The sequence below is a fragment of the Theropithecus gelada genome, chromosome 15 (assembly GCF_003255815.1).
Source record: "Theropithecus gelada isolate Dixy chromosome 15, Tgel_1.0, whole genome shotgun sequence".
Taxonomy (NCBI): Eukaryota; Metazoa; Chordata; class Mammalia; order Primates; family Cercopithecidae; genus Theropithecus; species Theropithecus gelada.
The window spans coordinates 54,554,358-54,577,008 of NC_037683.1; the positions used below are offsets into that span (position 1 = coordinate 54,554,358).

The 22,651-nt window shown below is 44.4% G+C and overlaps 1 protein-coding gene across 1 annotated transcript in view; it reads left to right on the forward strand.

Annotated features, from left to right (window-relative positions):
• Positions 1 to 22,651, forward strand: part of MOB3B (MOB kinase activator 3B) — a 205,668-nt gene that overhangs the window by 177,277 nt on the left and 5,740 nt on the right. The window lies entirely within an intron of this gene.

Below are 22,651 nucleotides of genomic sequence, written 5' to 3' on the forward strand. Positions count from 1 at the left end.
ACAGACAGGAGGGGACTTGTTCACCCTAATGCACCTGCTGACCCCTGGGTGACCTTGGTCCAGGACCTTCTCATTCTCTCTCCAAGGCTCCATTTTCTTGTTTCTAACAATGAGGGTGATTATATCATCACCTACCTTGTCAAGGTGCTGCTGTGAAACCAAATGTTACCACAGGGCTGTTCCGTTACCTTATAGCAGGGTGCCTGGACCATAGGGGTTTCTCAGGAGTCCACACACACACACCTGCATCAGAATCTTCTGGAGGAAATATTTTGTAAGTACATTCTTGGGCCTCACCCCAGATACACTAAATCAGAATTATTAAGATTAGTGCCTAGTACCAAGCACCCTGAGTCTGCATCTCAAACTTTAATGTGCATATGAATCACCGGGGGAATCTTGCTGAATGCAAATTCTGATTTGGTACATTTGAGAGAAGGAGACTCGAGAATGTTCGTTTTGCTCCTGGATGATATGGATGCTGCTGGTTCCCAGACCACACGTTGAGGGGAAAGACCCTAGCTGACAATTACCCTCAAATGTGAAAATTACCATTTTTAGCACTTCCTCTCTTCTCCTCTAGGATTGGGAGTTAGCTTAGTGGGGTGGGGAAGTAAAGCAAAAAGGAGAAAAATCTGAAGATCAGTGTTTGCCAAGAGAGCTCCTCAAAATGCCAGTCCTGAGTGATGGTCAGTGAAAACAGACTTCCTTCTGTGGTCAAATGAGTTTACAAAATACTGCATCGTCTCCACCCTTGAAGATTTACGGTGTACAATAGCATATCAAAGGCTTTGAGAAGGCATCCAGTAAAGAAACTCTTCAATTTTGTGTAGCCCGCCCAATTTAACTGCATTTGGCTACTGGACTTTTTTCTTTTGCTATCACTCATTGACATCTTAGAGATATCATGATTCATAGAACACCCTCTGGGCAGCACTGCTCATCTTTGTGATGTGATGTGTCTCTAGATTTTTCTGTTTTTCTCATGCCTCCCTGGCCTCAAACCACACAGCCACCACTGCTGCATGGAGAGGGAGGTGGGAAGGAAGTGAAACTCCATATGGGAGCGCTTCACACACACACAAGAAGTGCAGTCCTGCTCATTGTTGCTCCTCATCCTCCCACATCGTCGTATGACAGACACCCCTTTGTGGAATTCTTACCGTGTGCATGACAGGCAAGCATTTTCAAGAAATAATTAATAACTTCATTTCTTCAGTTCCAGATAATCTATTAATTCCTCTTGACATATATTATTTCATCTCCTCACACTTGTTACTTTTTTTTTTGTTTTGAGACAGGGTCTCACTCTGTCACCCAGGCTGGTGTGATCATGGCTCACTGCATCCTCTAGCCTCCATGCTCAAGTGATCCTCTCACCTCAGCCTCCTAAGTAGCTGGGGCTACAAACACATATCACCACACCTGGCTAATTTTAAAATTTTTTGTAGAGACAGGGTCTCACTATGTTTCCTAGGCTGGTCTGGAATTCCTGGGCTCAAGTGATCCTTCTGCCTCGACCTCCCAAAGTCCTGGGATTACAGATGGTACCTGGCCAGACTTGTTACTATTATTTCCAGCAGATGTGATGGGCAGTTTCTCAACATCTGAACCACATTCCTCTCCATCCCTTATCACTGCCATTTTGTCACACCAAAGCACACGCCCCACCCCCAGTGTGTAGGTGCCTCTTGGCTAATGATTGAGATTTATGGTAGGCTCTACCACCAAAACTATCCTTTAAAAATGGGTGCTTTTTAGAACAATTTGAGGACCAAAGATTTGGAAAGCCTTGTCTCATAAAGGCCCAGCCACAAGCCTATCCAGGCCCCAGAATACGCTGACCTCATGTTGCCCTAAGAGGTAGCCAGGCCAAAACTACACTTCTGTCAGAGCTGCTTCAGTGAGTGCAGTAGCCAAGGTTGGCCTGCAATGGTAAGATCAAGTCAGGACTGTGAAAAGAAGCAGAATCTCTTGCATGAGCCAGAGCTACTCCCTAAAATAGCCAGCAATGAAGAGCCACTGTGGGGCTTTTGAAAGGACCTTTTCTTTTGAAACATCATCTGTACAGAGGCCGCTGGGTTGCTCCTTGTCAGGAGGGTTCCTTGGTCTTCAGCCAGATGGCTTGGACATGGACTCAGCCATTATAGAAGAAAGAGCTACAGCCTGTGAAGCTGACAGTTTGGCCTTTACAGTGGCATTTCCACTATTATGCTACCACATTAGTTACCACATAAGGCAAGGCATGTAATGGCTCTGAGCCTCAGTTTCCCCATCTGTAAAAGAGATCATCCCTAGAATCTTCCCAGCCTGACCTACTGAGATTACTGATGGGTTACTACTGAGATTACTGGCTTACTGGGATTACTACTGACATGGTGTGTCAGCAGCCCTGTCATCTTTCATCCAAGACAACCATTTCTCTTTGCTTAGAGAGCCCTTCGTGGATTAAAGCCCACCATGGGCCGGGCACGGTGGGCCATGCCTGTAATCCCATCACTTTAGGAGGCTGAGGCGGGCGGATCACCTGATGTCAGGAGTTCCAGACCAGCCTGGCCAACATGGTGAAACCCCATTTCTACTAAAAATACAAAAATTAGCCGGGCGTGGTGGCAGGCACCCATAATCCCAGCTACTCGGGAGGCTGAGGCAGGAGAATCGCTTGAACCTGGGAGGCGGAAGTTGCAGTGAACCAAGATCGCACCATCACACTCCAGCCTGGGGCACAAGAGCGAGACTTCATCTCCCAAAAAAAAAGCCCACCATGGCAGCAGAGGGGGTGTACATGTTGCTGAGAGTAGCTGGAGTGTGCATCCATGGGACTTTGCCAGTTCAGATGACAAGTATGTGTGTGTCCTACATGTTGCCGAGCGTAGCTGGAGTGTGCATCCATGGGACTTTGCCAGTTCAGATGACAAATATGTGTGTGTCCAGGGTGGCATCGGCTGTTGGTGCTTGTTCAGAACAATGCAAAGGCTCAGAGATGGCCAGGCGCGGTGGCTCAAGCCTGTAATCCCAGCACTTTGGGAGGCCGAGACGGGCGGATCACGAGGTCAGGAGATCGAGACCATCCTGGCTAACACGGTGAAACCCCGTCTCTATTAAGAAATACAAAAAACTAGCCGGGCGAGGTGGCGGGCGCCTGTAGTCCCAGCTACTCGGGAGGCTGAGGCCGGAGAATGGCATGAACCCGGGAGGCGGAGCTTGCAGTGAGCTGAGATTCGGCCACTGCACTCCAGCCTGGGTGACAGAGTGAGACTCCGTCTCAAAAAAAAAAAAAAAGAAAGAAAGAAAAAAAAAAGGCTCAGAGATGAGAGGGTGAGCTTGCCAGAGATCATTTTAGGAGCCTTGGCAGATGTATTCTAAAGTGTCAATTGGAAAAATAGCAAAGAAACATGATGATTTCCAATGAATTGCCTTATGCTGGCTAACTGGGGATGTGGCACAAATAGCCACATGTCTCTGCCAGTCCTATTTATTCATCATCCCTTGTTGATGCTCAGAGAACTTTTGCTTCTAGTTTATAGGATGTTGGGTGGTTCATTTTTGTTTTAGGGTTTCTATTTATTTTTAATTTGGTCAGAGATGAGATTGGCCTGATTTATTTCAGGGCCTAAAATATGATCAGTTGTAGTTGAAGATGTCTCTCATGGGAAAACTGCTAGCATATAATATTAAGTAATAAAAGCAGGATTCAAAACTATACTGGAAAATCACTAACCATATGTCCACAGATGATAAAGGAAATAGAGCAAAAAGTGCCAACAGTGGTTCTCTCTTGGTATTATTATAGATAATGCTTTTTTTTTTTTGGTATATACTTTTGGGGGCTTTCTAAGTTTTCTGTGACAAACATGTGTCACTTTTATAATCAGAAAAATCAAACCTTATACTTGAAAAGGCTTTTTCAACCACTTGTGACCACTTAGATTAAAATTAAATTAAAAATTATTTTCTTTGCCTTACTAACCATGTTAAGTGCTCAAAAGCCACATGTGTCTAGTGGCTATTGTATTGGATATCACAGATACTGAACATTTTCATCATTGTGGGACATTCTCTCAGACACCAGTGAGCCAAAGGCTCTACCTTCAGGAGCTACTTTTTATAATCCACTATTAACAACACTCCCTCCACAAATAGCTGCCGGATGTGTTCACATTGTCTCCATGCTGCCACATGAGGCATTTCAGTTCATTGTTTCAGCCCTCTGGTATGGTTGCTTCTCTTTGCTAAGCCACTTCTCTCCCACTTTATAGATAGGAATGAATAAAACTGAGTACCTTCTGCTCAACATTTCTCCCTAGATTTCCCATCAGAACCTGCCTCTCAGGAAGCTGCTCAGTATCTTAGGGGAGCTGTTAGTCTGAGACACCAAATAGTAATTGTACTTTTTAATTTTTTTAATGTTCTCTGCAGTGTTGGAAATTGCTGCAGGATGTCAGTCACAGCAGGGATTAATTCATCTTCATGAGCATTTACATGAAAATGTAAATAGTCAGTATGGCTTGATGCCCATATATAAGCCTGCCAAATTTTGGCTGCTATGTGTGGTCTAGTTTAAATTTCCCGGCCAGATAAGATTAGATTCTTTGGCTCCAAAAATGTCAAGTGAGTATTAACTTGGGATTTGAATGAAGGAAGGTTTTATTTATTGAAACATAACACTATATTTTCTCCCACCACCCACCTGTCCCACCACAGTAAAAGCATGAAGATAAGACAGGTTATAGGCAGTCCCTAGCCTAGGGACTTGTGTGGTCTTAGGAGCGCTTCCTCCTATGAAATAATTTTATACATAAAGGTCAGGTATACAAACCACCAGCAAAGCCAGTTAAGCTATAATGTTATACTGGAACATAATACTAATTAGTATTAATTCCAAGATGTTGGTGCTAATAGAGTCCTATTACATTGTGATCTAAGTGTAAATGGACCAATAGACAAGAATAAATGCATGGAGGCAGGTCTGGAAGAAGAAAGAGATATGCAAATAGCTCCATAGGGAACTTCCCAGAATTCTTTGAGTGGGCCATGTCCTCTCACCTTCAGGCCATTGAATGTACAAGTCCTTTGGCTTCCATGTTGTCAGCTTAAGTCCTGCTCATCCTGCAAGTCTAGGCTTAATTATCCCTGTCTCAGAGACGAACACCTTTCACTCAAAACATTAGGTTCCTGCTGGCTACTCCCAGAATGCCCTGATACCAGAGAGGGCAACCAAGATGGAAGCCACCATGTATCTTCTACAGACTAGAGTCAGAAGTGATAACCCAACCCTCTTCCCACTTTCCATTCATTAGAAGTAGGTTACCAAGTCCAGCCCACACTAAAGGAAAGGAGAATTAAGGTCTACTTCTTTCTTTTTTTTGAGACGGAGTCTTGCTCTGTCACCCAGGCTGGAGTGCAGTGGCATGATCTCGGCTCACTGCAACCTCCACCTCCCTGGTTCAAGCAATTCTCCTGCCTCAGCCTCCAGAGCAGCTGGAATGACAGGTGTGTGCTACTATGCCTGGCTAATTTTTTTTATTTTTAGTGGAGATGGGGTTTCATCATGTTGGCCAGGCTAGTCTGGAACTCCTGATCTCAAGTGATCTGCCTGCCTCAGCCTCTGAAAGTGCTGGGATTACAGGTGTGAGCCACCACGCCCGGCCGTATTTCTTGAAGAGAGAAATGTTAAATAATTTTTCATATGTTAAATAATTTTTAAATATTTTTAAACCACCACAGAGACCAACATTTTTAAACTGGTGATGTTTTTCTTTGACCTCTGCATTTCTTTCTTTTCCCATTTTCCACATCCTACAGCACAAGTCTGTTACCTCTGCAAAGTAAAGCTCGTTGCTCAAGAAATCTGACTCCGTGAAAACTCCTATTACCTCAATGTGGTTTCTTCTTCCTCCCTTTCCTTGAAAGAAGCCAGTCTAGCCAACTGTCTACACTTTCTCACTTTCCTTTCAATTCACAGTAACTTGCCCTCCACCACTCCAGAAACCTGGTCTTTCTACTGAAGTACAGTCGTGTGTCACATAATGATGGGAGAACCTTCTGAGAAATATGTCTTTATGCAACTTCGTCATAATGTGAACATCATAGAGTATAGTTAAATAAAAATAGATGGTGTAGCTACTACACACCTAGGCTATATGGTACAGCCTATGGCTCCTAGGCTATAAACCTCTACAGTGTGTTACTGCAATGAATACTGTAGGCAGCTGTAACATAATGGTATTTGTGTATCTAAATGTAGAAAAGGTACAGTAAAAATACAGTATGAAAGATAAAAAATGGTACACCTGCCTAGGGCACTTGCCATGAATGGAGCTTGTAGGACTGGAAGTTGCTCTGGGTAAGTCAGTAAGCTTAGGCTTGCTTACTTCAAGCCTATACCTTCTCCCAGAATCCATCCTATATGCAACACCTTGGCTAGACCTATTGGTGTTTTTGTCACCCCCTGCTGGCAGCGATCACCACCCTACCCTAGAAGTCCATCCCCCAAGACTGCACTTCAGAAGCCTGTCACCTCACCTGTGCTATGGCACCCATCATGCAAACCCCAGTACCAAGAGGGCACTACGCTCCAGGCACATGGCTGGGTGCTGAGGATACAGTGATAGGCCAGGCTTGGTCCTCAGTGTGAGCCTTCTTCTATGTGCAGACATATGAAAGGTCTTAATTTTCCCACTGGTAAAAATACGAAGACATAGCCAAGATCAGCAGTTAACAAACTGTGGCCCTTAGCACACAGGTTCTATAATTTCCTGGGTGAAGCTGGAACCTAGTTCAGGGACTTTACCTAACCTGAGCTGCAACATCACTCTCGTGAATGGCATGTGTGTAAGATTACATTAAAAGAAATGGTTTCTGCTGCTACAATAAGTTTTAAATCCATTAGGATAGGTTTAGATTCCCTCCTGTTCTAGCATGTTGTGGATCCAGAATAAGATAGATTGTCACTGCCTTTCCTTTTACTTTGTTTATTTCTAATAGTATAATTCTGTTTATTTTATTTTATTTTGAGATAGAGTCTTGTTCCGTTGCCCAGGCTGGAGTGCAGTGGCGTGGTCTTGGCTCACTGCAACCTCTGCCTCCTGGGTTCAAGCAATTCTCCCACCTCAGCCTCCTGAGTAGCTGGAACTACAGGTGCGTGCCACCACAACTGGCTAATTTTTTGTATTTTTAGTAGAGACAGGGTTTCACCATGTTGGCCAGGCTGGTCTCAAACTTCTGACCACAAGTGATCCATCCACCTTGGCCTCCCAAAGTACTGGGATTACCGGCATAAGCCACCGCACCCAGCCACTAATAGTGTAATTTTAAAATAGAGATTAATGGTAGAGATTTATGTCCATGTCTTATTAAAATATTTTCACACAGAAGAACTTTAAATGGCCTGTAATAACTATATATTTTTTTTCATTTCATTTGTTCAGCTTCAGAAGATATAATAATAGGGAAGACTTGTAAGTAAAGCTATGAGCCAAGTGCTGTAGGAAATGTGTTTATGTATTACCTCATTCAATCTGCACACGATTCTATGAGATAAATACTGTTTTTATCTTCATTATAAAGAGGAAGAAAATCAGATGTGGAGGTGAAGTAACTTGTCCAATGTCACACAGCTCTGTGGAGCCAAGAGTTGAGCACATACAGTTTGATTCCAAAACCCAGATACAGCCTTTCCTAGACCTGCTATAATAAAATGCCTCTGGCTGGGTAATTTATAAACAACAGAAATGTATTGCTGACAGCTCTGGAGGCTGGGAAGTCCAACAACAAGGTGCTAGCAGATTTGGTATCTGATAAGGGTTTGCTCTCTGCCTCAAAGATAGTGCCTTCTCACTGAATTCTCACATGGTAGAAGGGCAAGGAAGCCCCGCTCCTTAGGTCTCTTTTATAAGGACATTAATCCCATTCATGAGGGTGGAATCCTCGTGACTTAATCACTTCCCAAAAGGCCCCACCTCTTAATACTATTACATTGGGTACTAGGTTCCAGCATGAATTTTGGAAGACACCAACATTCAAATTATAGCATGGTATCTGCTGAGGAAACTATTTTGAGGTGGATTTTTCCCCAGAGACATACTTACTGAACTAGATTCTGATGATCTGCAGCAGCTAGATAATTTCCAAGGGCCTCCAGCTCCACGAGCCCAGTTCTCTCCCTCTCTCAGCAGTCAAGTCACTTTAGATACCTGAGCCCATGAAATACACATAGTGCACAGAGTTGAGCGACTCAGGTGAAACAGGAGTAAGGAACCAATCCTAGGTGCTGGTGTAGCTCAAGAGGTATGACCACTGCCCTCAAGGAGTTTAATGACTATGGATCAGAAGAGCCAAACCCAAAGTCAACAGAGCCAGGCAGGTAACAAATATCAGTTAACAGGCGAGTAGCAAGAAATAGGAAGCTGTGGGGGCAACCACTATGCAACTCCAACTAATGGTTTCAGGGCGGGCATAGAGGCCCAGCACTTCCAAATCGAAAGAATTTGGAAATCTAGCATTTTAGATGAATTCTCCAGAGTTTTAAATGGTAGCAACTACTTACAGCAGTTCTTGTATTTTATTTTTAAATCTACAGGCCTGACAAACCCCTTCTGGGAGTCCAGTTTGCTTAGGGATCATCTGTTTGCAGTCACGCTTTATATAGGGCCTGTGGTAGGCAGGAGAGGTTCTGACCCATTACAACCTGGCAACACATCCACAGTGCCCACATTTAGAGAGTAGTTTTTAGTTTTCTCTTGTCCTGAAAGCCCACAACTTTCAAGCATATGAAGCAAAGTGTTTGTGTGTGGGCTTGGGGGAGGCATATGCAGGGTTTCAGTGAAGACGACAAGACAGTGGTCATTTATTAGGTTGATGTCAGCTTCACGCCATGCTGCTGCATACTGGATCACTGTTGCTGGCCTACAGTGACTGTATTGCTGTGGGCACCAAGAGACAGAGCATGGCTGTTCCTTTGTCATTGGCTTCACTTGACACGACCAGTGTCATCGCCAGCTGGCATATAGGTTGTTGACCCTGTCGCGGCCAGGCCGAGACTATAAACAGCTTTGTTATTGTATGTGCCTACTCCAAACAGCAGAGCCTTCAGAAACCCCACTGCACAGCACCTCTGCTCTGGGAAACTGGTGGAAAGGACCAGAGTGCTCACAGCACATCCAGAAGCACATCCACAGCACATCTTATTCACCTTTGGAAAACATTGGCAAATACACAAAAGACGTTAGACCACATCCAGCTTTAATTTTACAGCTTAATGATTGAAGAGGAAGACTTTTCATTAAGGTTGGCACTCTTGCCTGTTATCTGAATTCCATTTTTAATTCAAGGTTTCTGTTGTGGTTTCCTCTTTCTTTGGAACTCACTCTTTCCCTGACGGCTATGGCAGCCTTTGTACGTATACTGCAGAAGAGTCTTCACAGGTGCTCACAGGTGCTCAGGGGGTGTGCTTTTTCCCTTTGGTGTCACTGGTGTAAGATGTTGGACTTATAATAGGTTCTCAGACATAGTTACTCTGTTTTGTTTTTTGTTGCTAGCACAACGGTACCTGGCATTTTGCATTAAAAGAAGGAGATTATTCTAAATGGAAGAATTCTCATTTTTATTTCTAATACTGACAGCAGTAACAGAGAGAACTGAATTAGTTGGGCATGGATGTTTTCTTGAAGACACATGTACATACACAAGCACCCACATGAACATGCACTAATGTTCATTTGTCCCGATAAAGCCTCAAATCTTTTTTTTTTTTGAGACGGAGTCTTGCTCTGTTGCCCAGGCTAGAGTGCAGTGGTGCGCTCTCGGCTCACTGCAAGCTCCGCCTCCTGAGTTCAAGCAATTCTTCTGCCTCAGCCTCCTGAGCAGCTGGGATTACAGGTACCCAACACGGTGCTCGCCTAATTTTTTTGTGTGTTTTTAATAGAGACAGGGTTTCACCATCTTAACCAAGCTGATCTCAAACTCCTGACCTCGTGATCCACCTGCCTCAGCCTCCCAAAGTGCTGGGATTACAGGCATGAGCCACCACGCCAGACCTAAAGCCTCAAATATTTCAAAATTCCTTCTATAAAGATTTTTGTTTCATTTCACTGATGGAATTATGTGTAAAAATCTTCTTCCTTGAAGCTTTTGAATTTTTTTTCTAAAATGGATAGCTATGTTTTTTTTCTTAAATTTTTTAATTGTGGTAAAATACACATAAGGAAATTTATTATCTTAACTATTTTTAAGTGTACAGTTCAGTGGCATTAAAGGCACTCACACTGTTGTGCAACCATTACCATCATCTATCTAGCTTCAAACTCTGTGTCTTGGACCCATGCCCTGAAAGTTCAGAATACGCCCTCCATAGGACTTTTGTTTTTGTTGTTGTTTCTTCACATATGAATTGGGTGTTTCGGATTTGCAAGTGAGGCCAGGATAGGGAACAAAAATTATGTGAAGTGAAAGGATATCTTGCTTTATTTCTCTTGAACTGAACCAGTGCTGCTACCAATTTTCAATGCATTACCCAATTTCCCTTTTATATTGAGAGCAAACCACAGTGTAACAACAGTAGCATATAATGCCCTGTATTGCTAAAAAAAAAAAAAAAAAAAAAAAAAAAACACACAAAAAAAACTAAGATTCTAGCCTCATAATAAAAGACAAACAGGTGAGGAAGGAGCCCTAACAGTAAAAATGCTTTCGCCTTATTAAGCACGTTTCCTATATGTAATATTCATATTGTTTTCATGGATCATTCACTGGGAGTCTGAGAATAAGGAAAGAAAAGGACTTGTCTCCTCCCATACTCTGAAAGCCAAAGAGGTTTAGTTCTAAGGGACCATAGGCATGTAGAGTTCACTCCACTCTTGTTTTAGAAGTGTTTTCCTACTGAAGTAACATCACTGTTCTCCCAAGACAGAAGACTGGACTATTTATAGATTAAATAAATATTGGACTATTTATTGCCAGGTCAATTTTGGAAAGGCAGCTTGGGGATCCGTTTATAACCACGTGGGTTAAAACTAGAGAGTCTCAGTGGTCATGGCATTGGCATGGTGCAGCGCGAGGTCAGCCAGCTTTTCTCAAAAGGCCTCCATGCTAAATGCCGGGCTCTGTCACAGTCGCTCAGCTCTGCCATGGAAGTGCAGAAGCAGCCACAGGCATTCATCCATAAGTGGGTGTGGCTTGTTCCAATAAAACTTGTTTATGGACATGGAAATTTGAATTTCATAAAATAATCATATGTCATAAAATATTCTCTCTTTTTTCAACTATTTAAAAATGTAAAAACCACTTTTAGCTTATGGGCCATACAAAAACAGGTGTGGACTGGATTTGACCCATGAACTGTCATATTCTGCTCCCTGATATAGAAAAAAAATAGGATTCCGAAGCCTGTTGATAAGATCCAAATGATATCCTGGTTTGAATTAGTGCTCTGCTGAGTATCGACTATGTAACCTTGGGCAAGTCACTAACCTCTCCAAGTTTCAGTTCCTCTCTAGGGGAAGCATAATGGCCACCCCATAGACCTGAGAGTCAAGGACAGAGTCAGGCACAAAGTGGTGATCAGCCCCTGAGGCTCTGACGAGACCAAATTTCTTTCTGTGAGAGCTTGAGAACATGTTTCAATAAGCGGTAGTCAAACTTCTAGCAAGAGATCTCATTGTATTAAAAGGAAAATTTTAGTTTTGTTTCATGTCTATTTACTCCATCAAAATAACACTTTGTTCCTACCAAAGGAGTGAGACTGCTTAGAAGCTACAGACTTCCTAAATTACAGGCTCACTGAGGAAGTACATTCCCCATATGTTTTCATCGGACACACAATAGAGGTCTTATTAAGCAATGGCAAGCTCTGTCCTGTGGTGAATTCAGCTCGGCTGAACGACTTCTATGGAATCCTTTGTTTTCCCAGGGGAGGTAAATTCTTCCTTTGGGGACCCATGCCCTGAAAGTTCAGAATACCCCCTCTAAAAGGACAAACCGTTTGTTCAGCGTTTCTTGAATGCCATTAAGAGTTGACCCCATTAAACTTCTCTCAGAATAAATAAAACTCTGATGCCTGCAACCTAACCTGGAGTTTCCGGAACTCTCTGCTTCACCGGCCAGTGCCTTCCCTCCCACTCCGATGGAAAGGCTGCATGACAGAAGCAAATGAGAGAATTCCTTCCCCTGCCCTCCCACGTCCAGGCTTTAAGGAGCTGCACAATCCTACATGGGGCATTGGGCCATGCTGAAATCTGTTTCATTCCTCAAAGCGGGTGGGTGCACTCAGTCACCCTTTGCTCATCCCAGAACAAGGGGCAGCAGCAGCATCTGCCAGAAACCAATCCAGCTGTGCTGACCAATGCTGGGTATGAGAAGGAGGGAGCCAGACTCCTGCCAGCTGTGCAGACCTCCATGGGGGCTCTGGAAAAGTTGGGCAATGGAGGAGGAAAGGAGGGGGGAGCAGCAGCCAAATGTCAGAGATCTCAGTGTCACTCGGAGCAGAAATCACAGGTTCCTTTGATCACAGGTAGCATCACTCTGAGCAGAAATCAGGTTGGATCTGCTGTCCCATCAGTGCACCAGAGAGGCAGATGGGGTGGGAAGGACATGGTAGGTGGATCCACAGAGCAAGGTAGGGCGCTAAAAAAGCACAGAGTTGCAGAATGGCGGGGTGGGCTGTGGGGCTCTGGGGCGGGGATCTGCAGAGATACAGGGACCACAAACAGTTTTGATTAATGCTCTTGCTTTCACGATGCACTGTGAGGCGACCCACCTTGTGTCCGTGACCCATCTCCTGTGGTTAAATGAGAAAACTTCAAAAATGTACAGCTTTGCCTTTATAAGAAACAATGTAAATCAGGAGGCTGAATATGTTTACATAAAGTGACTTATTTTTAATGTTTGCAGGGTTTGGAAAAAGAAGAGCAATTTGATTCTTGTATCGGTATGAATAAATATTCTCCATGGGTGGCGAGTGTGTGTGTTTATCTAGCCGTACATACGTATACGTGCACTTGGGAGCCTGAACATATGTGCACACATTCACGCACACATACCCCTCCATCGTGGAAACGCCCTCCGTGTCAGTAATGTGGGCTGTTGTTTAGGAACAGAATTAATCAAATAAATATTGTTCTGTGTGGTTTAGGGAAGTCTGGCCTGCCTTGTTTCTATTTTTATTTCATTTGGCTTATTTGCCACCCACATTCCTAAAAGAGAGCAGAAAGAACATTTCTAATTCCTGTTTGCTGGTTGGATCCTGTGTATGCTTAGAGTTGGGGAAATTTAAAAAAATATTTTTGTAGACTGGCTGCCCTGCATGCCTTATAAGAATTCAGACTTTGGGATGCTAGCAAAGGAAGACAGCAGCCCTGGCTGTGGGCCTCCTGGGAATGGTCCCGCCAGCCGAGTCCCTGCTCCCGTGACCCATGCTGGTGTAGTACGGCCACTGATTCAGATACTCAACTGAAACAGCACGTGTAGATATGAATGAAGATATATTCAGCATGATGGCTCAGGATATAGTGGACTGGTTAGGAGGATGGATTTTCAAGTTTCAACCTTGGCCAGGGTAATTACTAGTGATGTGACCATGGCTGAGGTACTTAACCTCTACTGTAATCTCTCTGTAAAATAAGGATGATACCACTTATCCCATAAGACTGATGTAAGGACTGAATGAATGATGTCCAGCATTGAGCACAGTGCCTGGCACACAGAAAAGGTACAGGAAATGATGGGAACTACTTCATTCGGAACACAAGACACTTTGGTTAATTATGACTCTCTTATCACTGCCCCATCTTGTTCACTCTGACTCTTGTGACCCGGCACAGCTTCATTCATTCATTCATTCATTTCTCAAGTTACTTATACCGATAAAACCTAGTTCCAAAATAAATTTGAAGTGGCTGATGTGAGCCCCTACTGGAATTCTCTCTCCCAAATGCTGTGAAACAGACACAACTACATTACAAAGAAAATAATTTTTAAAAAAATGTTTAGGCCTCATGCCTGAACCTCGCCTAAGGAATCCACCCTTGACTCCTGGTCCCTTTACCCTCCTCTGAAAACAAGCTTCCAGGCAGGAAGCCCCACCGACTTGACCACTGCAGAAAAGGCCTTGAGGGCAAGAATGAAGTGCCCTGAGCCTCGGGGGAGGGCATGGCAGGAAGGTTGTCCCCGAGGGTTCCCAGGGATCCCTGACCTGCAGCAGTCCCTCCGCAGCCTCACAGAAACAGCAGGGAATGGTCTAGGAAAGCAGATTAAGCGGTCCTGGACTCACCCTCACTCTGCACCATGGATGCAACTGAGGGATCCTTAGAAAGTCATGCCCCAGGAGGCCCCACCTGTGGAGTTACCTGCCTGTCCACCCGAGTCGGGGTGGGAGGGGTCCTTCCCCTGGAGTTGCGGAGGCATTTGGGAAAAGGCCATTGTTTCCTCTGATACATACAGCGATTTGGATTCTAGAAAGCGAAAAGAGAAACACCACAGGAAGTGGGGAGCCAGCCTCGTTTGGACAGCTGTGGTCCTGACAGCGACACACTGGCCTCCCTGTGCCCGAGGCCAGGCAAGAGCTGCCCTGCTGTTGTTCCCCTCTTCCACAGTTCCCGCTTTGCACATGGACTTGGCTGGAGAGTTGTTTGGGATGTTTTGTATTTGCTTGTTTTTCTTTTCGTTTTTTCTCCTCTCTGTTTTTCTGGAGATTTCCCTGCAGCAAGCAGCCTGATGGTTTTCCTGGGTCTTCCTTGAAGCGAGACACTCCCCTTCAAAGTAGAACTGCACCCCCGTCTGAAGAAGAGCCGGCTGCCAGGGCACATTCTTAGCAACCAGCTCTGGGGCCCTGCTGGGATCCTCTTTCTCTCTTTCATCACACCCAGAGTTCTGCTCCCTTTCTGGGAATTGCTCTGTTTCCCATCTTGGTGGCTTGTAAGCTTCACCCACACCCAAGCTGGACTGGGAAAGAGGAACTGGAGTGCTCTGGACGAAACAAGGAAATAGGGCTCTCCATGCAGAAGGAACAAGCGTGCAAAGATGCAGGATACACAGAAGCAAGGTGTGTGCAAGGCGGCAGACAGGGGCGGGAAGCAGATCCAGAAATCCTTGCAAGTCATGGGAAGTGGAGGACTTGATCTGGTAGGAAATGGAGATGCAGGAAAACAGTTTTATTCCTCCCTAGACCTTCAGCAGTACCTTTCTAGCCAGTGCTCTTGATGACACCAGCAGGGATTACAGAGTGGTGCTTCTGGGCCTCGGTGCACACTGGAATCATGTGGCTGTTACCTCTAGGACCACAGGCAGCATGGTGCCATGAGGAATTCTGAGCCCTTCAAACTGGACGATTCAGAGAGAACAGTTGGTTTTGATTTTGATCATCGAATGCCTTACCACAATACCACTGCCTGTGATTCCACAGCCCCTGAAAGCACACCTGCCCTTGCCTTGGGATTCTTTTGACAGCAGTATCACCATGCCTCTCATAGTGCCATGACACTAGAAGAAACCTCACTGATTGCTGTCCCTGTCTACAGTCTGAGATGATTTCAAATGGGCCCACGTGGTATAGCTGAGAACCCGAATCCTTTGCTGATGCCAGCTCATTTTCTTTGGTCTCATCCTCATCACTCCCCAGGAAAACTACCCAGTCCAGAGGGACTTGCTTTTGCTATAAGTGGGTTAGATCTTGAGATAAGGAAATAGCAAAATGTTGGTGTAACATTGAGTGTGGAAACGTGGCCTGAGGGAAGTGAGTGCTGGCAGGGGCTGAGGACCCTGTTGGGAGGGGGCCGTGAAACCTTGGCATAGACCTCGCCAGCACAGCTGTTTGGAATGGAGGCGGAAAGGGCAGGGGAAAGCCATGAGAGAGGGAATTTTCAAGATGGGCAATGTTCTCAATCCACACCCATCACAGAAGAAGCAAATGAAATATGGGTACAATCTGGAGATGTTTAAGTCTCTAAGAAGTAGAATTTGTGAGATGAAAGGCATCAAGAAAGTCCTCTCTGACCTGGGCTCACCCCTAGAGGGCCTGAGCCTTGCTGTGGGGAATGAAACTGTTCCCAGTTGTAGGGTTTCGGTGCTGTCCACCCCCAGCCCAGCCAGAAATGTGGCTCCTGTACTTCTGCTGCACTTTTCCAGGTGTGTCCCTATCTGAGCAGAGATGGGGCTGACGACAGGCCACAGGGCCAAGCTCCAGCATGGAGCCGGTAGCTGGGACTGAGGCTGCACTGCTGATTAATGGGCAGGGAGGCACTTTGTGAAATGAGCAACACCCGTTGACGGCGTTTTCCAGGGGACTCGCCGCTTTCCTCATGTCTTTTCAGCAAAATCACATTTGATTTTACTTTTAAAATGTATTGATGACGCTGCATTATTGGAGAAGGTGCTGGGGGAGATGAGTCTCTCCTACTTTCTGTTCTATTTTCATTACTTCAGGGATGTGTGCACATGTGTTATACATGTGTGCAGGCGCGCTGTGTTAGAGGAGAGCCCGATTTCCTTTAAATACATGAACTCCTCCCCCTAGTAGCCAACATTAAACATCCAATGGCTTAAAAATGGGCAGTGAGAAGTACGCAACATAATGTCAGATGTGGCCCTGAGAGAGGTGTACTGCTCACTGCTCCACTTTAAGCCATTGGCTGTTTAATGGTGGTTACTAGGGGCAGGAGTTCATGTATATAAAGGTCATTTTTCCAAAGTTTCCAGCACCAAGAGTTCTCCTGCTCCTTACCACACTGCGGAGCCTTCTACATCTCTTCGTGCTGCTTTTCTTGCTTGATTATTTTTTGTTTCAAGTATTTCTTCCTCCCCCTTTCTCCTGGTGTCTCAGAGTTAGCAGGAAGCTGGTAATTAAAAGAAGACATGGGTTTTGAAATGCCGCTGTGGTAGCTCTTCCACCACTTATATATTGTACAACAGAAACAAAAAGCCTCACTCCTTTTCTTTTACTCCCCCTCCAGCAGGGGAATGGAAGCAGAGTGTTGTTTGCTTATTTTTGGTTTTGAGTCCACTAAATCGTTGTTCTTACACTGACTAGCTGGGTGAACTTGCGCAAGTTACTTCAAATCTCTGGGCCTCCTTTTCCTCATCTGTAAATTAGCAAAAGTGATGCCTAGTTCATAAAGTTGTGAGAAAGTGCACCAAGTAAGCCTAAGTGCCTTCACCATTGTAGGTATGAAATGCGTGTTTCCTTCCACCTCTCATTTTACTAGGGTCTGTAGACCTAGTAAGTGTTCCTCCTCGTTGGATTTCAGTTTAATTAAATATTTTTTAAGCACCTAGTATGTGCCAGGTCTTGAGCACCAGGGTCCACACAAATACAAGATAGGGTTTCTGTCTTCAAGAGCAGCCTGATGCTGAAACCAGGAATGTGATAAGCGGTCGTAGAACAGTGGGAAAGGTGCCATGGGCACTGAGGGAATCTGGAAGAGGAGCACCTAGGATTCCTTGGGGACGGGGTGGGGGGTAGAAGAAGGTGTCCCTAAGGAGATGACAGCTGGTCGAGAGTGTTAAAGCGTAGTGGCGATGGGAGAAGGGTCTTCTGGGAAGAGAGGAGCATGTGTATGGAAGTTGTTGTGGGTTCCATGGGCGAGAAGGAGTGTCGGCCACTGATGGGGGATGAGGTTGAGTGCCTGAGAGGAGTCCAGATCAGGAAGAGCATTGTATGTTACGGTGGAGACTTGGTTTGAAAACTATCAAAAGCCATTAACGGAGTTTAGGAGCACTGTAAGATGATAAAGATTTTACCTGCAGCACATCAAGCCAGCTCTAAGAAATCCTTGTTTACACAAATTGCCTCCTTCGAATTGATGTGAAGTCAGAGAGCCCACAGGCCAGCAGTCCTGGTTCTGCCACTAATTAGTTTTGCCACATTAGGGAAGTCACTTACTTTCTGATGGTCTGTTGCCACATCTCTGAAATTAAACTGTTGGATAGGTGGCACCCATGTTTCCTCCCAGCTACAACAGCAGCCTATGACTCTGTGATGATGTCATTGCTTTTTGGCGCTTGTTTCATAATACCTAGAGTTAACTTATTAAAATTGCTGTGCAAGCATGATGACTGACCCCTAGTAAACATCAAGTGGTGTTCTTTATATGTTCCACATGAAAATTAGCTTCTTGGGCCTGGCGCGGTGGCTCACGCCTGTAATCCCAGCACTTTGGGAGGCTGAGGCAGGCTCATCATGAGGTCAGGAGATTGAGACCATCCTCGCTAACACAGTGAAATCCCGTCTCTACTAAAAATACAAAAAATTAGCCGGGCATAGTGGCGGGCACCTGTAGTCCCTGCTACTTTGGAGGCTGAGGCAGGAGAATTGCTTGAACCCAGGAGGCAGACCTTGCAGTGAGCTGAGATGGCGCCACTGCCCTCCAGCCTGGGCGACAGAGTGAGACTCTGTCTCAACAAAATAAAAGAAAATTAGATTACTAAAATGTGTGATGATGTAGTACAGCAAACTGAGAGCACTGATTTCCTTGTAGTCTTGCCTAAGTCAGAGAGTATTTCTGTGACTTGGAATAAGTCATTTTACTTCTCTGAATCATTATTACCTACCCCTCCACTAACTACCGCTTATAAAAATGGGTACACTGAGATCAGAGTAAGATTTGACTCTCAGAGTTCACGGAAGTTTGTTCAATGGCTATCAAAAACTTCTTCCAATTGCTAACAAGTGCATGAAGAAGATTTAAATTTAAAAAATGTTTAGATCAGAACAGAAAAAATTGAGTATCTTATGTAAAAAACAGGCTGATTTCATCCACCTCCACCACCCCCACAAAAACTAGGCAAATGCCATTTTAACTTCATTTCTAAAGTGAAATATGATTTCAGTTTGGAGTCTCTGTCTACTTTCCATTTTGTTTTTTAAATAACCGGTCTTGTTTTCTTGGAAAAAAATTCATGCATATCAAAAATATCTAAAAATTCAGACTATGCAAAGGACAAAAAAATTAGAAATAGAAAACATACACAATTGTATTCACCCAAAGATAAATTTATCATATTGGACCCATATTTTTGTTTATATTTTTTCTCAAAATAACTGGACCAAACCATACATCCTGTTATGCAATTTAAATAAAATATTCATCATACATTAATATACTAAAAAACTTTATGGTTCTTCTCAGATTCAGGCAAAACTGAAATGACGAATTCCAATGTGATGTAATGCAAATGTGTGCAAAGTGATGGAGATACCCAAGAAAGGAGCTGAAAATTGCATCTTAAAGGATGTCAAAATTTGCCAGGGAGAGAAGGGCAGAAAACAGATATAAGAAACCACTAGAAACTGGCCAGTTGGAGACCTGGAGAAGTCTGCTTTGCCTGGCTGATGCGGTGTGTGGGAGGGAATTCGGCAGGAGGTGAGCAGTGGGTGGTGGGTCCTCTTTCTTTGACAGGCTTCAGAGGATGAAATTTGTTTTGTTGACAGTGGAGAACGAGGGACTTCATAGAATCAATTACTGCTTTATTTTAAAACAAATGAAACTGAGTGACCACAACCGAGATTCTACTTTACTCTTCTGTTAAGAACACATTTTGAAAAATTCAGGTGTTTAAAAAAATCTTCATATACAAGCCAAGCACAGTTTCCAGGAACTTTCTCAGGAGATTCTCATCACCTCTGCGGAAGCCTTTTAATACACGTTTTGGAGTTCTTTAGTGGCCTGCCTTAATACGTAGGGCATTCAGTAACTCCAGCAATGGCAAATTCATTGTAAAGAGCACCCTGGGTAGAGGTTACTTTGGCCACACCCTAGAGGGGAAGAATTCGTTTGTCCCTGCTAGATGCCTGCGGCAGGGCTCCCATGAAGAAAGCGATGGAACCTCGCATTGGCTATTTGTTTATTTAAACGAGTTGGTTTTTTTTTTTTTTTTTTAAACAGCTCATTGGCTCCACCAAGTGGGCAAGTGCTAGAATACAGCTTGCAGAGTCTTGTAGAGCTTTGAAGGATGGATCCAACTCAAATGTCTTTCCTGAAGTTTCTGATCTGCTGTTTCAACCATACATTCCCTTTATGAGTTTAAGAGGCATCCCAGGAAACAGTTTTTATCCTGCATCCCAGTGACCTTGAATAAGTCCCCTGTCCTCTCTGAAACTGTTACTCTGCTGCTTAAAAAAAAAAAAAAAAGACTCTTCCATATTTCTAGTGTCCATAGTCTCTCAGTGGCATAATTGTTCTGGTATTTGCCCATTGTGCCTATAATTCTAACTGGCGTCAGTCTGGATAAAGAAAAAAATCTGTGGCATTTTGAAAATTCATGAACGACTGCAACCACCTGTAATTATATATGTCAGTTAATATATGTCAGTATTATCCGATTGCATATTCATAAGAATATCTTAGAGGCTTTTACCTACAATCACATGGTGTAGTAGAAAGAGCCAGCCTTTGCAGTCAGATAGACCTGAGTTTAAACCCTAGGCCTGCAACTTCCTATGTGACCTGGTAAGGTACCCTCCTTTCCTGAGCGTTTTTCCTCATCAGTACAGTAGAGATGGCAAATCTTACTTCACAAAGTATAATATCTGTAGAGCAGTAGACACTGGAACTGGCAAACAGCAAGCCTCTGTTTAATAAAAGCAGCGGTTACTGTTGAGCATTCTGTACCTTACCCATTTACCTTGAGCAAATAGCTTTGGCTGTGAAACTGGGATTCTGCCTCTGTCCAGTGGAGGTCATAGTTCCCTGTCTTAGAGTTACACAGACGCAATGGTATAACCACCCCAAAGGACCTGGCATTTTATAGGTACTTAACATTTGCTAGCTTCTTTCTCTCCAAAAGTACTGACCTATTACAAATAATTAAGTTAATAAAGCTAAAATTCTGTTTATTCCATGAACACACTTTCTCCCTCCTTCTCTTTCTGTCCCTCTCTTATCTCTCTCTCTCAAACATACACACGCATGCACTTGTTGCATTTCCATCTTGTTTTCCTCATCTCTGTCATCAAAATTAAGTCAAAAGCCAGGTGCAGTGGTTCACGCCTGTAATCCCAGCACTTTGGGAGGCCAAGATGGGTGGATGGCTTGAGCTCGGGAGTCTGAGACCAAGCAGGGCAACATGATGAAATCCTGTCTATACAACAAATTTAAAAACTAGCCAGGCGTGGTGGCGTGTGCCTATAGTCCCAGCTACTCAGGAGTCTGAGGTGAGTGTATAGCTTGAGTCCGAGTGGTTGAGGCTGCAGTGAGCTGTTGCCACTGCATTCCAGCCTGGGCAACAGCAAGACCCTATCAAAAAAATAAAAAATTGAAAAAGTTTTTAAAATTATATATACAACATATATATAACTGCCTGTATTTAATAATTACAGAGATGCCAAAGTGCCTAGATTCTACCTTGTCTATTGTTATTTCTTTAACCAGCACATCTGTATGGTTTTCGAATAGGAAGCTTCTCTGAACACCTGGGCACTCCCACGCTCAGGCTCCTTTTTCTTAATGTTTCCTATTATATCAGGTATGGCAGTCCAGGTCAGTATGCAAGAGATGTAGCAGCTGCAGTCAGCTCTGCAGCAGGTGGAACTTGGAAGGAGATCATTCATCTAATTAAAATGACATTAAACTTGTCTTCTCAAGATGCTAAATGGCACAGGGCTTATTACTAGCCTGCTCCTCAGACCATCCTCGGAGATGAAAGAGGAGCCACTACCCTGGCACAGTGCCAGGGGCGGGGGATACAAAGATGAAAGCACATGGGGTGAGTCAATGAGTGCTGCTTTTTCCTGGCACTTAGTAGCTCTCAGTCTAGCAGGGCCAACAGACATGCCCAGAGCCCCAGCACACACACACACACACACAGATGTACAAATTCATACACTGCATGTAAGAATCAACGTGTGCACAGGAGGAGAGAGTGGCTGCCTCCACAGCGAGTGGGGCAGGAGTGCAAGAAGGACTCCCAGCAGATAGAAGTCACCTTACCTGAGGTGGAAAAATGAATGGCAATTTGACAAATGAAGAGGGGCAGGCGCAGGATGTGGTAGCAGCAGACCATAGGCGTGAGACTCAACCTGTGCAGAGCCCCAGGGGAAGAGAAAGGATGGCTCATTCGGGATCTATAAATACCCACAAGAGCCAGGCAGGTGATGTATGTCAGACACTTTGGTGTATTATTCATTTCTATTTTAAAAAAAAAAAATGTCGACCAGGCACGGTGGCTCACACCTGTAATCCCAGCACTTTGGGAGGCTGAGACGGGCAGATCACGAGGTCAGGAGATCGAGACCATCCTTGCTAGCATGGTGAAACCCCCATCTCTACTAAAAATACAAAAAATTAGCCGGGGCTGGTGGCGGGCGCCTGTAGTCCCAGCTACTCGGGAGGCTGAGGCAGGAGAACCCAGGCTGAGGCGTGAACCCAGGAGGCCGAGCTTGCAGTGAGCCGAGATCACGCCCCTGCACTCCAGCCTGGGTGACAGAGGGAGACTCCGTCTCAAAAAAAAAAAAAAAAGTCCTCCTTCCTGCTTTTCTTGACTTATACCCACGTATCCTTTATTTTTCCATCTTTGATTGAAACTTAAAAGAAATCTTTCCCAACTCGAAGAAAACTAGCAGTCCCAATCCAATTACTGTATCAGTTCATAAGTGCTCCATGGCTCCTGTCGGGAAGTCAGGTGGGAGTGGCGGGGACTGGGGCAAACTGGAAAGCAAATTCTC